Raw genomic sequence first — 14916 nt, forward strand, 5'->3', positions numbered from 1 at the left:
TAGCACGACTAAAGGTATGGACACTACTCCCAGTGTGCTTGTCTGTTCTTGTGATGTGTATTAGTGAGATTTAAGGTCTTATTTTATCACAGTTACGCAGTTAATGAAGCAATCATAAAGACGGCACTGGCCGCAGAGAGTTATCGCAATGACATCAGCTGTTTGTTAAAATTAAATGAAAGTTTCAGTTCAATTTAAACTCTTTGATGAGTTTGTAAAGTTAAACATTATCACTTTCACTTAAGCTCAGAATTCAACCTGTGTGAGGTTAAAAAGCTCCAGACCTCGGGGTGGTTTTTTAGTTGTAGATTCTGCACACCTCCAGCAAATGGAAAACAGTTTCCAAAAGAATGTACTTTCAAATAATTCACCGTAACAAAATGCCTGAGCAGGCTGTTTACTGCCAAGCTCTGGTACTCAGTAAAGGTAAAGCTCTGAATGAGTTCATGACTTGGGTAAATATAATCCGAAAGTAATCATTTGCTATTTTATGCGTGTAAAGTCCCAGGCTTATTGTTCAGTTGGAGACTCAGAGTGCAGCACTGATGACTGCCTTTTCTGTGTTTTTCGAGTTTTGCGGACTGTGATGACTGTGTGCAAAACAACACTAAATAAAACAAAATCTAGATGAAACAGACTGCAGTGTAGGGTTAAAGGGTTAGTTCACCAGAAAATGAAAATTCTGTCATCATTTACTCACCCTCATGTCATTCCAAACTAAGACAGACATTTGCGAAAATATATTTTATGGTAAACACAAGAAGAAAGTCAGGTTTGGAATGTGAGTAAATTATAACAGAATTGTAATTTTTGTGTGAATCATGATATATTTTTTTATATTGTAATTAATTATAATAAGATGAAACGAAAACAATACAATTATGAAAAATACTTAGAAAATATGTGTGCATATATAATGTATTAATATAATAATTGTATATAATTACTATATTTTTTGCTTTTGTAAATAATTATAATAAATAAAAAATAACAGAAAATAATAATATAATATATATGTATTATTATGTAAATAGATATGTATGTATGTACATACATTACATATATGTGGGCATATATTAATATAACAGGACAATATGGTAATCAAATTTATAGGTTAATAATTCCAGCCTCACCATCACTAGACTGAAGGTTTTAGCATTAGAAAAGATCCTGATTCATTCTCTTTGGCTGTCAGATGTATAAACACTTTCAAATTGCGAATGCCAAAAAAAAAAAAAAAAAAAAAAAAATAAAAAATAAAAGAATCGATCCAAACCCCCTCATCCCCCTTTTGTTTTTCCTGGTAAGCATGTAAATATTCTGGCAAGTCACCACGTTTTCTTATTTGTGTTTTATGACTGGTGATTTAGTCAAAAGGTAATTGATGAAAAAAAAAGACTGCTTTTCATATTCCAAAACAGACTGGATGTGTTTCTCTGATTTGTATATTACTCATATAATGCTAATCTAGCTATATTTTGTGATGCTATGGAAATTTCAGAGCGGTGTGCAGTACTTGATTGTAATTTCGCAAGGCTCGACATTAAGCCTTTTGTGCTTGTCAGTCAGTAAGTAAATCAATCATTCACTTGTCAGAGTAAAAAAGTTGCTTGTTTTTTTTTTTTTTTTTTTTGGAGGTGTAAATGTAATTTATTCTGAAGCAATATCCTCACCAGTGTTCTATCAAATCTTACTTACTTACAGGGTTAGTTCATCCAAAAATGAAATTTTTGTCTTTCATTTCTTACCCTCATGTCGTTCCAAACCCTTAAGACCTTCGTCCATCTTCAGAACAAAGATATTTTTGATGAAATCAGAGAGCTTTCTGACCTCCCTATAAACGGCAACATCATAACCAATTTCAAGGCTCAGAAAGGTAGTAAAGTCATCATTAAAATAGTGCATGTCACTACAGTGGTTCAACCTTAAAGTTATAAAGCGACGAGAATACTTTTTGTGCGCAAAAACAAAACAAAAATAATGTCTTTATTCAACAATTTCTTCTCTTCCCTGTCAGTCTCCTATGCTGTCCACATTGTAAACACAGTGCAGTGCTTCCGGGTTCTACGTCAGAACAGCAAGTATTGGCTGACGCTGTACATGTGAGCACCATTACACATATGTGTGATGCTGACGCAGGAGCCGGCCAATAATGAGCAGGCGTTCTGACATAGAACCCGGAAGCACTGCACTGTGTTTACAATTAGAAAAGAGTAGGAGATAATACTTTTTGTCGCTTCATAACATTAAGGTTGGACCACTGTAATCACATGGACTATTTTAACGATGTCTGAACTACCTTTCTGGGCCTTGAAATTGGTTATGATGTTGTCTATAGTGAGGTCAGAAAGCTCTCTGATTTCACCAAAAATATCTTAATTTGTGTTCCGAAGATGAACGAAGGTCTTACGGATTTAGAACGACATGAGGGTGAGTAATTAATGACAGAAATATTTGTGATATCTGCCACCTTAAATTGATTTCCAGGACATTTTTTACCTTTATAAAGGACAAGGGCATGAATGCATTTACTCTAGAAAATTACCACTGCCAATATTGTGTCAATATTGTGTCTAAAAATTCACTTAATATTAAGTACTTGTTTATTGAACTGTTGTATAAAATCAATGTCACATCTGCAAGTGTGCTGATGTTTGGGAAAACAGCACTCTTGGTCATGTGATATTGCTTAAATTTGGAATGAAACTAAAGTTGCGATAGTCTTTTCTTCTCTATTGTGACATATCTGAGTGAAATGACTTCTCGAACAAGAAAAAAAATGTAGGATGGGGCTTGTTTTTGTCCATCTGGAATTGATTGGATGGTTGGATCGTTGTCTTTTGCTATTGCTGTGATCTCATGTGAGCGACAGGTTGTCCCACCCTCACATGATATTTTTTTTATAGATTTTTTACAGCAGTATGTTTCTCTGTGTGTACTGTGTGCGCTAATTTGTATTGATTTTTCTCCCTCAGAGACAGGCTGTACGAGCCTCAACTGGCACGACCTTGTTACTGTCAATACATTATCAATTATCAGTCTGTTGACACTGAATGTAATAAATGTCTCACCCAAATTTTTTTTTTTTTTGGTGGCTGAAGTTTTGGTGCTTCCCTAGTTATTTTTTATTACTGACATTTTAATAATACTACTTATTCGGTCGGCCAAGTAAAATTCTCTTTCACTTATCCCAGACAAGCGTTAATGTCAAGCATTTGTCTGTTTGCTTCAGTCCTGTTCAACGTTTGACAAGTGTCATTATTGTTCCAGTTTCTGGAGATTTCCTGTCTTGTAGGCACAGATGAGTCATCCCTAATTGGTGGAACAATACAGCTGGCTCAGCAGTACAACAGAAATGGAGCACATCCATTTCAGTCAGCATCAGCCTGTATAAATGTGAACTGAGTGGAGAAGGTGCCAAGCATGTTTAGCCAATAAATTAAAGAGCGTCTACTCATCTCTCACCATCCAGAGCCAGCCATTAATCAGATTCTGACAAATGACCACAGCTTTCCTGCTATTATCTAAAATCCCACTGTTTATTAAAATAATTAATTTATACAAGCTTAATTAGACAGACATGTTCCCATCAGGGCCACTTGTGACTACATAACCAATGCCTTATTAGTGACCAATGTCTATGTTATCAAATAAATCTTACCATTCCAGTAAGGATATCTCATAGTTGTATATGTCCATGCAGTATGTTATCAAGCAAATGTGGAGGACTTTAGCAGCTTAACTGAAGATTAATGAGGTTTCATGATGGTTAGGATGTTGCCTTAAAAGGCAGCTGCCTATGTAGGCAGTAGGCAGAGAGGCAGCTCACAAAAATCTGAAATAAAGCTATTATCTCCTTCAGTGGTAGTTCCTAGCCAAATGTTTATTAACAGGCCACTCTTTTAAGCCTATAAAGCAGCATTGATCAATTGTGGACAGCACCACAGAGCCCACTGGCATTGTCAGATGAAGCCACTAAAGAAGAGAAATGATTTTCTATCTCTGGTTTTGATGAATAAGTTCTACTGTTTAGCTACTTTGGTTCTTATAGCACTCTGTACTAGTCAGGTATTAATTATAATGTTAAAGAGCCCCTATTATGCCTTTTTGGATATTACCTTTCATGTAGTGTTTAATATAGCTGTTTGTGAATGTAAAAGGTCTGCAAAGTCTGCAAAGTGCACAGTTAATGGAGTTACTGTCTCCCAAAAGAAAGTACCAATCCTGAACTGCCTGAAATGAGTCATCAGTAATTCCAGTCCTATTTCCTGCACAAAGTTATGTAGGTTTGTAACAAATTTGCATAATGCCAGCCTATGGTCTTCATTAGCTGCCCGTGAACAACCATCATTACTGTTCATATCACTGCAAGTGCTGAGGAAGCCTCTGGAGTTGAAATTCATATATGGTACTGGGAGTTTCGTTTCTGACACACGCTGTAAGCGGTAGACCAATCACATCAGACTGGGCCATCTGACCAATCAGAGCGGAGTAGGCTCTCGGAAAGTAGGGGTTTAGAGAGACTGTTTCAGACACTGTAAGAAAAGAGGTGGTTCTGCAATGTATATTATGAGAAAAGTAAAGTGTTTTGTGCATTTAAACCTATTAGACCCCCAAAACAAATTTAGGAACCTTTAAAATAGCATAATGGGGCACTTTAACATGTTCTGGGCACATATGACTAAGGGGCCTTTCACACACATTTTTGTGTTGCTGTTGAAAACAAGATGATGGAGAACATAGAAATTGAATAGAAAGTTAGTAGTCTGGCATTTACTACATCAACTATGTTCAAGATTGGTCTGTTATTGGCATAAAATAGTGTACAGGTCTCGCAAAAAATGAACTATTTCTGCAGCTCATTGAGGCCCCCTGCTGGTTTGGAGCCTTGGGCAGATGCCCAGCAGGCTTGTGCATTAATCCATCTTTGTCTCTAGTGTCCAACACTCACAGATAAGTCTCCACTCCTCTTAATGAAAAGACGGAAACTCTGTGGTTGGCGCAGAATGAAGATAAAGCATCGGCCATCATAGCCCATATGCTGTGTGCTCAGTTGAAACAATACTCATTGTCACATTTCTTCATATACACCCTTGTTATGCTCAGAGTCTTGACCCACAGAGAAAGGTCGTCCACGCACTATTTCTGCTGTAGAATGGCCTGGGTAGGTTTAATAAATGACTCTCAATCATGGACGGAGCTTGTGGGGAGGCTGTAGGGTGTGGAGATATTGTCATTTAATTTTACCATAAAGCCTGACATATGAAACAATAGTCCAAAAATGGAACCATTTCTCAAACCTTTACAACAAAAACACATTAAAATACACTCACCGGCCACTTTATTAGGTACACCTTGCTAGTACCAGGTTAGACCCCCTTTTCCCATCAAAACTGCCTTAATTTATTGTGGCATAGATTCAGCAAGGTGTTGGAATTCCTAAGAGATTTTGGTCTATACTGAAATGATATCATCATGCAGTTGCTGCAGATTTGTCAGCTGCACATCCATGATGTAAATCTCCCATTCCACCAAATTCCAAAGGTGCCCTATTGGATTGAGATCTGGCGACTGTGGAGGCCATTTGAGTATAGTGGACTCATTGTCTTGTTCAAGAAACTAGTTAGAGATGATTTGAGATTTGTGACATGGCACATTACCCTGCTGGAAGCAGCCATCAGAAGATGGGTACACTGTAGTCATAAAAGGATGGACATGGTCAGCAACAAAACCCAGGTATGCTGTGGCATTTAAATGCTCAATAGGTAAAAGTGGGCCAAATAGGGCCAAAAGTGTGTCAAGAAAATATCCCCCACACTATTACACCACCAGCAGCAGCCTGAACCATTGATACAAGGCAGGATGGATCAACGCTTTCATGTTACGCCAAATTCTGACCCTACAATCTGAATGTCACAATCTTCTATTGTCCAGTTTTGGTGAGCCCGTGTGAAATGTAGCCTCAGTTTCTTGTTCTTAGCTGACAGTACTTCTGCTGCTGTAGCACATCTGCTACAAGGTTTTACATGTTGTGTGTTCAGAGATGCTCTTCTGCAGACCTCGGTTGTAACAAGTGGTTATTTGAGTTAGTATTGATGCCTTTCTATCAGCTGGAACCAGTCTGGCCATTCTCCTCTAACCTCTGGCATCAAAAAGGCACTTTTGCCCACAGATCTGCCGCTCACTGGATGATTTTCTTTTTCTGACCATTCTCAGTAAACCCTAGAGATGGCTGTGCATGAAAATCCCACTAGATCAACAGTTTCTGAAATAACAAGACCAGCCTGTCTGGCACCAACAACCATTCCACATTTAAGTCATTTAAATCACCTTTCTTCCCCATGCTGATGCACATTTGAACTACAGCAGTTCATCTTGACCATGTCTAATCTATTGAATTGGTACCATATGATTGGTAGATTAGATATTTGTGTTAACGAGCAGTTGAACAGCAGTGGCATCATTTCATCAAAAGCCAGGGTATGGCAGACTCTGATGACGTCATTTAATCTTACTCCCTTGACGTGACCGTCCCACTTTCTTCACAGACTTCACTTTTTCCAGCACTTCAAGGCTCAAAAGTCTGAATATGATCCAATTTAAGTGTTATCTTTAATATGATTACCAAAAACATTTTTGTTCATCCTACAAAGATTGTCCTCATTTGTAAAACAAAGTCAATCAATCAAAAGCGACAGCCAATCAGAACACAGCGTGGGCGGGCTCTCGCGGCAAGTGCATGGCAATGGATAAGTATAATCAAATTCACAAATATTACTAAAAATAAAATAAAATTTAATAAAAATACATACTGAGCTACTAAAACAATCTTTGTCATAGAATACACTCGTTTGTTCACAGTTCTTGCAACCATTTGTTTAATTTCGAGATCTGAGGTGAATTATCCATTGTTGCTTTTAGAAAGGCTACAGAGCTGGGAGCACTAAATGATACTCAAAGTCACGTTACACGCTTTAAACATTAAATAAAGCACATAAACATTACCTGAGATTAACATTGCCATACTTCGTGTCGTTGTTATTCCAGCCGCGACTTCACAAAAATAGAAACCGTTTCTAAAATAGAATCGTCGAGTGTCATCGTCGCGGCTGGTTAGGAGGACAACGGGTAACTTAAGCACCTCTGATTGGTCATTATTTTCAACAGAAATCCCTGTGATTGGCTACAATACTCAACGCTGCAAAATCACGTTGTGAATAGACACATTGGCAGCGCCGTTGATCTTACAAAGCACAAATATAACAACCAGATAGCTTTAATTTATTAACTAATTAACTAATTAATTAACTTTTAAAATTATTTATTACACATAGTAATATAACTACGTTAATCCTGCATGCAATGAATAAAATTATATAAATTGCATTGACCAGGCAGACAAGGTGTGGCAGTTGCCATACCCAATTGAGGCCGCTGTTGAACAGGTGTACCTAATAAAGTCTCAGGTGAGTGTATAATGCAATGATGATTATGAGATGTACAAATAAATGTTCCTCAAAATGTATCATACTAACATTTTAACATGATTTTTCTGAAAAAGAAAAAAGTAAATCTACTATAATCAAGTAAATCTAAGTTGCTTCAGTTCATCTTGAAATATTACTAAAAAATATATAATTCATTATATAAAATGTTTACTTTATAAATAATCACTAAATATTTCGCAGTAAAATGCACCATGACCTGAAGGTGGACATTTTTAGAATGATACTAAAACTTTACTTGGTAAAAAGTATAAACTATCAATCAGACAGCAGTAGCCATATAGTAGATTGTGTACAACATGTTTTTATAGCATATATTCACAAAAGTCCTTTTTTTTTTTTCAACCCACATTCTGAAATAATCCACTTTAATCTCCCAAGTAAAACGACCACTGTTATGACTAGCTAACGCAATTGCAATGAAAAAAGTATCGCTATTACATACAAATAAGTGTTTTGAAAACATTCTTCATAAAAAATGTAATTTATAAAGAAAGCATTATGAAATTGTTTACTTATGCTTTTGCAACAACGTCAGATCATACAGTTCGCTGCCTCATCTTTCAAAAAATGTTTCTTTGCGAACACTCAATTACTGTGTCTCATTATAAAACAATCTTCAAATGTCGGAACAAACATATAATCCTCTGACGTGATCCATGATGCCACTAAAAATAAACCATCCACTTGTTCCTGACGCTGGGCTCCTAATGAAGGCTAAACAATGCTGTTTAAATCAGATACATCATAGCGAACAATCATTTACTCTTCCATTTGTCCTGTTATCATGAGTCACTCGATCAAGCGTGTTGAGTATGTCAGAAATTGAACAGGCATCTGTATACTCAACTCAGTGTAGACAGCGTCAGTGATTATGATGGGTTCTACTTGCTTTTGACACATGACGGTCGCGTCCGATGTAGACAGGTGTTTTAAGCGACCAAATGCCAGTGGGCGGGGCCTATGGTGTGATGACGTAAAACAGTTAGTTGATGTCTTGCTCAGGCCATCATATGCAAATACTGCTGCATTCACGCCATATTGTAATTACCACAATTACGAGATGCCAACCTGTGACGTTCTATCCGAGATGTTCAATTCTTCAGAATTATCGGCTTATGGCAACACCACCAAAATTAATCTGCAGCGGTCAGGTACAGGTCACGCGGTACAAGTCGGAGCTCTCAGAAATTTCAGGTTTACAAGTTATAGGTTCTATGAGTTCTTTTTTTAGAATCTCATAATTACGGTAATTCCGACATTGCATGGACTCACCTTATATTTGCCCCTCTGACATCACAAATCCCACATCCAAAGAAGCTTTTTAGAAGCTTGGTTGAATAAATGTTCTTTTTGTACTGAGGATGATGTTTTTTTCCCACACTTTTCCACTCTATTACAGCTCTATGTAAAAAAACAAAAACAAAACAAAAATATGGGCTTGATAATTCGTGCCAAAATTAATTGCATATGTGGCCTCCTTTACAAAGATTATATAAATTTGTGCATTTATTACAGCCAAAACAAACCAAAATGACCCAGTTGTAGAACAAGATATTCATTGAGAGACTGTATGCAGTGTAAATTTGAAGTTATGTTAAAGAAAAGCTAGAATGCAATTAAAATGGTGACTAAGCAAATGGCGACCGCATGGCTCGGTCTTGCCCCACTAGCTCAAATGTCAACTTACTCCCATGCTCTCAATCATTTTAAAGTGATTTGTCAACTCCATCTTTGAGGAGGACAAATAGCCATATTAATCACAGGCTTCATATGTCTCAATTACTTCAAATATGATGACATTTCTCAGTCCTTCATCACTGTATTCCACCAGCAGTTTTTGCTTTCATACTTGTACATGCTAATAATAGCATTTCCTGCTTTAAAGGATCTGCACAGATTGTTGAGTAAAATAGCTTGTTTCCAAAGTAACCATTTCTGGTTTTATATATTTATATATTTTTGCAAGAGAACTGTATAAATAAACTGTGGTAAGGAACACTTTTTTTCCTCAAATTCCTTGAGGTTGTATAATTAATAGCCAAGCTTTTACATTTACTGACTGTGTTACAGCCAGATGTTTTATAATCATCAATAAACGTACCTGAGCTATCAGTGATGCTTTTGGATGTTACTACTCTGTGATCAAAAATTAGGGCTATTATGTCTAGCTTTGTGCTTTTTCTCTTTGAAATTCTGTGGAGAAAAGCTTTCTGTTCATTTCTGTTGCCTCTTTTAATTAAAACACAAGCACCTCAGTCTACATACACACCAAAGACTCTTTAATAGACTAAACACCAGCCCAAAAGCCCTTTGATAACACATTCAAGGATAGTCAGGTGCACTGTTTAAAAAAAGTGTTATTAATTTAAGTTCTTACCTGTAACTGTGTTCTCTCCTGTTTACATGGTTTTGTGCAGCTGAAACACAATTTTTGACATAGTAGACTCATAACATAGGTTGTTATGAACAACAACAACAAAAAAATCTAATGTTTATAACTCCAATCCAACCTCCACTCCATGATTTTTGGACTTTTTGTCCGTCATTCGGGGTTGCATGTGTATATAATGGCATGAAAAGTATGCAATATTGTCTGGAACTGTGATCAAATTAATAAATGTTCACTCCCTCATATACAGTGAGCTATGAGACATTCACTACAATGTGTTGTGAAAAGTGAATGATTGAACAATGTGACTGAATGTGTAAATTCTATTATATATGTTGTATGAGAAAGTTTCCTGGTGTTGTGTGCATAATTAAATCAGCCAATGTAGACACAGTAGATATTGAGTACTGTCTAAACTAAGGGTTCAGATTTGAAAAGTAACAGTGTGGACAGACAGACCTAAAGATTGGATTTGAAAACCTATTCAATGAATTCGTGTGCAGTCTGAACAAAGCCATACACAGCTTCAACTGCAGTCAATATTAGAGACTGCAGGGCTGCAGTATCGATAATTACAGCCATACTGTAGCTCTGAGCTGTGGACCAGAGAAAGAAACTTTTTTAAAGAAATATTCCAGGTTATTTACTATTTAATGTCTGTGCAGTAGTTGTGAATTGCTTTTGAGTACCACATGAGACTGGTGTGATGCAGCAGTCTTGTCTGCTCAGCTGCTACCGGCCTAAATTGTATATTAGTACTCTGAAAGCACATTCTGTTCTCTTTTTATAAGATATCTATCCATCCATCCATCCATCCATCGTCTGTAATCAGTACAATTTTACTGATTTTTACAAAATAAACATTAGAGTAACTTTTTTATTATTATTATTATATATATTAAAAAAAGATTTTTCAATACCATTATTTTATATTTCAGGCTTTACTTTAAATTGTAAATGACCATGAATATTCAGTAATCCTTTAATGTAGCATCCACTTTAGTTGACCAAGTAGTTCCAAAAGTTTATGACTTCTGTGGAACACAAAATAATTTTGTTACCATTATTTTGGTTACTAATGTATGGATGAAAATGGATGGATGAGTTATTTCTCAAAATACCTTCTCATTTATATTCACAAAAGTAACACCAGTATGCTGTTAAAATACTGTTTAAAAGGATTAAAGCCAAAATATTAGCATATGGAACAACAGGAATTTATGTTATGAGTGTAACTAAAGTCTTGAACACTACAAATTATAAATGGTAATGCTAAAAACAGGTTGTTGTTATTATTATTATTATTATCATAAATAATCACTATTTAGTAATTGTTATGTGAGTTGTGGTTAATTGAAAAGTGTAAGACATACACTTCACCTTCACATTTCACCTTTGTGTATGTCATTTGAAAAACAGTTAAGGAGACATGGAGTTTTATTAATTTAGACACTGTTTTTATGTTGATTTTCCCCCCAGAACACTATAAAAAGTAAATGAAATTCTGTAAAAGAACCTCTGAAATTAATCTAATGCAAAGCCGGGGGCCGTTCCAAAGCTCTGATTGAAAAAAAAAAAAAAAAAATTGCATTAATGTTAAAGAGTTATACTTAGACTTTCTATCATGATTGAAAAACTAAACTTTACACAGTCATGGTGAATCATTATCCAGAAGTCTAAAATCATAATGATATATATATACAGGCACCCAGAATTAAAACAAGACCATTACTCTACAGTATTTGCTTGTTTCCTTTTAATTTTTCATTCTAATTAATCTCTTCAATAAAAGCTTTCCATTGGGATGCATTCCAAATGCACTCCATCAAATGCTGGCAAGTCTGTGATGTGCGATAACTCCCAACCTTTTAATTATGAGTGGCTTCAAGCGGTGACATTACTGACAACTCCCAGCTGATGAAATGTCTGGAAACATTGCATGGTTATATTACAGGCTACTTCGCCAGCTGATGCGTGTTCCCACAACACACATACCTGGGGAGTGATATCACACGTCTCTTTTCCAGCTTAATAATATCAATCTTCTGTTACAGTCACCTTTGTGCCACTCTTCTTTAAATGAAGACCTTGGCTTTGTTCTGCCTTCACTTTACTGTTGGTACCAATTAGTCTGATGTCTTGAAGAAGGTTTTTCTTTTCTTTTCTTTTTTTTTTTCTTAACTGAGGAAGATTTACCGATTTCCCCTCTAGTCCAATAGATCTACACTGTGATTTTCTCTCTGATGACAGACGGTTATATCCACCCAGCCTTCCAGAGAATTGACCAGTGGGAGATTGTGTGAGTGTGACTGTGTTTCTGCCACACAGAGAGTTTAAAGAGGACCTATTATGCTTTGTTACAGTTTCAACTTTCTTTAGTGTGTAATGTTTCTCTTTGAGCATGAAAAAAGTCTTCAAAGTTACAAAGTCACTCTAAAGCGAGTTATTCTCTTTATCAGTGCACACTGTTTCTGAACTCCCTGAAACGCCTCGATTGTATAGTGTTGAGTTTTCTTTCAGGAACGAACATGTCACAGTATTCCTCATTTAAATAATTCCCACCGAAGGCATATGCGGAATAAAGGGGGAGAGGCCTGGTTGAGTTGCATTATTAGTGTGTTGAAACTCACTGTTACGGTAAGGGGCGTGACATTTCCCAAACATGCTCAAAGCAGCTGACCAATGTGACCAATTACACTGGTCCAGCCGACCAATCAGAGCACATTATGCTTTTCGGAAGGAGGGGCTTTATAGAGAAAGGAACTAAACAGATGGGGAACAGATGAGGTGCTGCAACGATTTAAAGGGGACCTAAAAGGCCCATTTTACAAGATGTAATATAAGTCTCTGGTGTCCCCAGAATGTGTCTGTTAAGTTCCCCACAGATCATTTTAGCTTGTCAAATTTGAAAAACATGCCATTTTTGTGTGTGTCCCTTTAAATGCAAATGAGCTGCTGCTCCCGGCCCCCTTTCCAGAAGAGGGCGGAGCTTTAACAGCTCACGCTTCGGTTGCTCAACAACAACAAAGCTGGAGAATCTCACGCAGCTAAAATGAGGATTGTCAGTAACGGTGTTCCGCCTTACATTGTTTAAACCGGAGTCGGACACTGATGGAGAAACTTTTAGAATGAAACTGGACATTTCTGAATGGTTAGTGGATAAATATATGTAGATGCTGTGGAGTTGATTCAACTCATCAAATGGCATGGGCCATTATGTTAATCTTTTGTGCAAATCTAGCAAACACTCTCCTACAACAACTCTTCCTCTTGTCTAAAGCAACCCAACATGGCCTCACCTCCTTTATTCTGTGTTCCTGGGGCAGGGTTTATGTAAATTTTAGGGTTAGTGATGTCACCAACCCGGGAAGAAGCTTGTTGTAGTTCCTACCAGCCGTTTGTTGTAGTCCTTAAAAAGTGATTTCTGTAAAAGAAAATATCTCCCTTTGCATTGAACTTTGAACATCGTAACTTTGCAAATGTTGTTTATGCTCAAATAGCAACATTACACACTAACTAAAGTTAAAAAAAGTGAAATCACAGTCAAGGACCCCTAAAATATATGGAAAATAAGATATATATATATATATATATATATATATATATATATATATATATATTCAAGCATGAAAACTTATTCTAGACTCCAAAAACAAAATTAAGACTTTGTGAAGTTTTGTGTTGACACAGGGCAAGCATACACATGCAGGACTGGTACATGAAGTAATGTGACACAAAGGTGCAAAAGAGGTGTAAATCCACTGTTGTTTTTTGTATGGCAACAGAAACACTCTTCTTTTCTCACATTTCGGCACAATATAACAAGACCTGTAAGTGAAGAAGTCTTTGCATCAGTTCAAAACCCACATTATTTCCCATGGGAGGTCTAAGCACAGAGTGTTCATCCTCGAAGGCAGTCACAGATGCCATGAAGGCGGTTGTTATTCTCACTTTACCTACTACTAACCTCTAGAGTGGTTATGTGTGAGTCTGGTATTGCAAAAGCAATGATGGAAATAAAAGAAATGATGTGAAGCAATAAATGCAAAGCACTAGCCATTCTAAAGCACTTGAATATGTATTATAAACCATTTACATGTTTAAATCCTCTTAGAAAAGTATGTTGATTAAAATCTTGCATTGCATTATGCATTGTGAAGCTATGAAGTTGAAAAGTGTGCTTGATTGTATTGAATGTGCACCTGTACTTCAAATTTTAAAAGTATATATTTAAAAAAACCGTATTTGCAGATAATATAATATTAATGAAATGAAAGGCCACTTAAGTGAGGCCACTTAAAGAGAGTACTCTTTCATGACTGTTTCTTAAAGTACACTTAAAAAGTGCACTTTGTAATAATGTCAAATTAAAAGTTTTACTTTAAGAAATGTTTTAAATCATTATGTTTTAATACTTTGTTATAAAGTGTGGACTAACATACTAAAGGACATGTAAAATAATTATAATTTTAACTGTAGTGTGTTATTTGATATTAGATTTAAAGTTAATGCTGTATATTTAAAATGTACTAACATGCTACATTATACATGTGTAAATATATTTAAATATATGACATTAATTTGAATTTGCACTTAACTATATTCTTTTAAAGTATATTATTTCCATAATAGGTACTTGTTTTAAAAGTATGCTAAAGTGTACTTCACAACAGAACACTTATGAAGTATTCTATTTTTTTTTTCATTTTTCAAAATTTGTGTTACTTATGACTATGATGTAGTTTACGAAGCGACGACCTAAGCAAATAGAAATGACCTTATGAACCCTTAAAAAAAGAGTACTTATTACAGAAATAATATATTTTTCAAAATAATATACTAAATAAGAACTGAATGTAGTTTAAAATGATATTTAATGCAGTTACTTTTTAATGTAAACAGTTAATCAGTGCACTTTTTAAAAAAAAGTTTGTCTGTAATATTTCAATTAAAATATAATAACTTGCTTTGCCTCTGTAACAACTTGCCTTGTGCGCTGATGTTAATAATGCCATTATA

This window comes from Ctenopharyngodon idella, chromosome 5, assembly GCF_019924925.1.
Source record: "Ctenopharyngodon idella isolate HZGC_01 chromosome 5, HZGC01, whole genome shotgun sequence".
In the NCBI taxonomy this organism is placed as follows: Eukaryota; Metazoa; Chordata; class Actinopteri; order Cypriniformes; family Xenocyprididae; genus Ctenopharyngodon; species Ctenopharyngodon idella.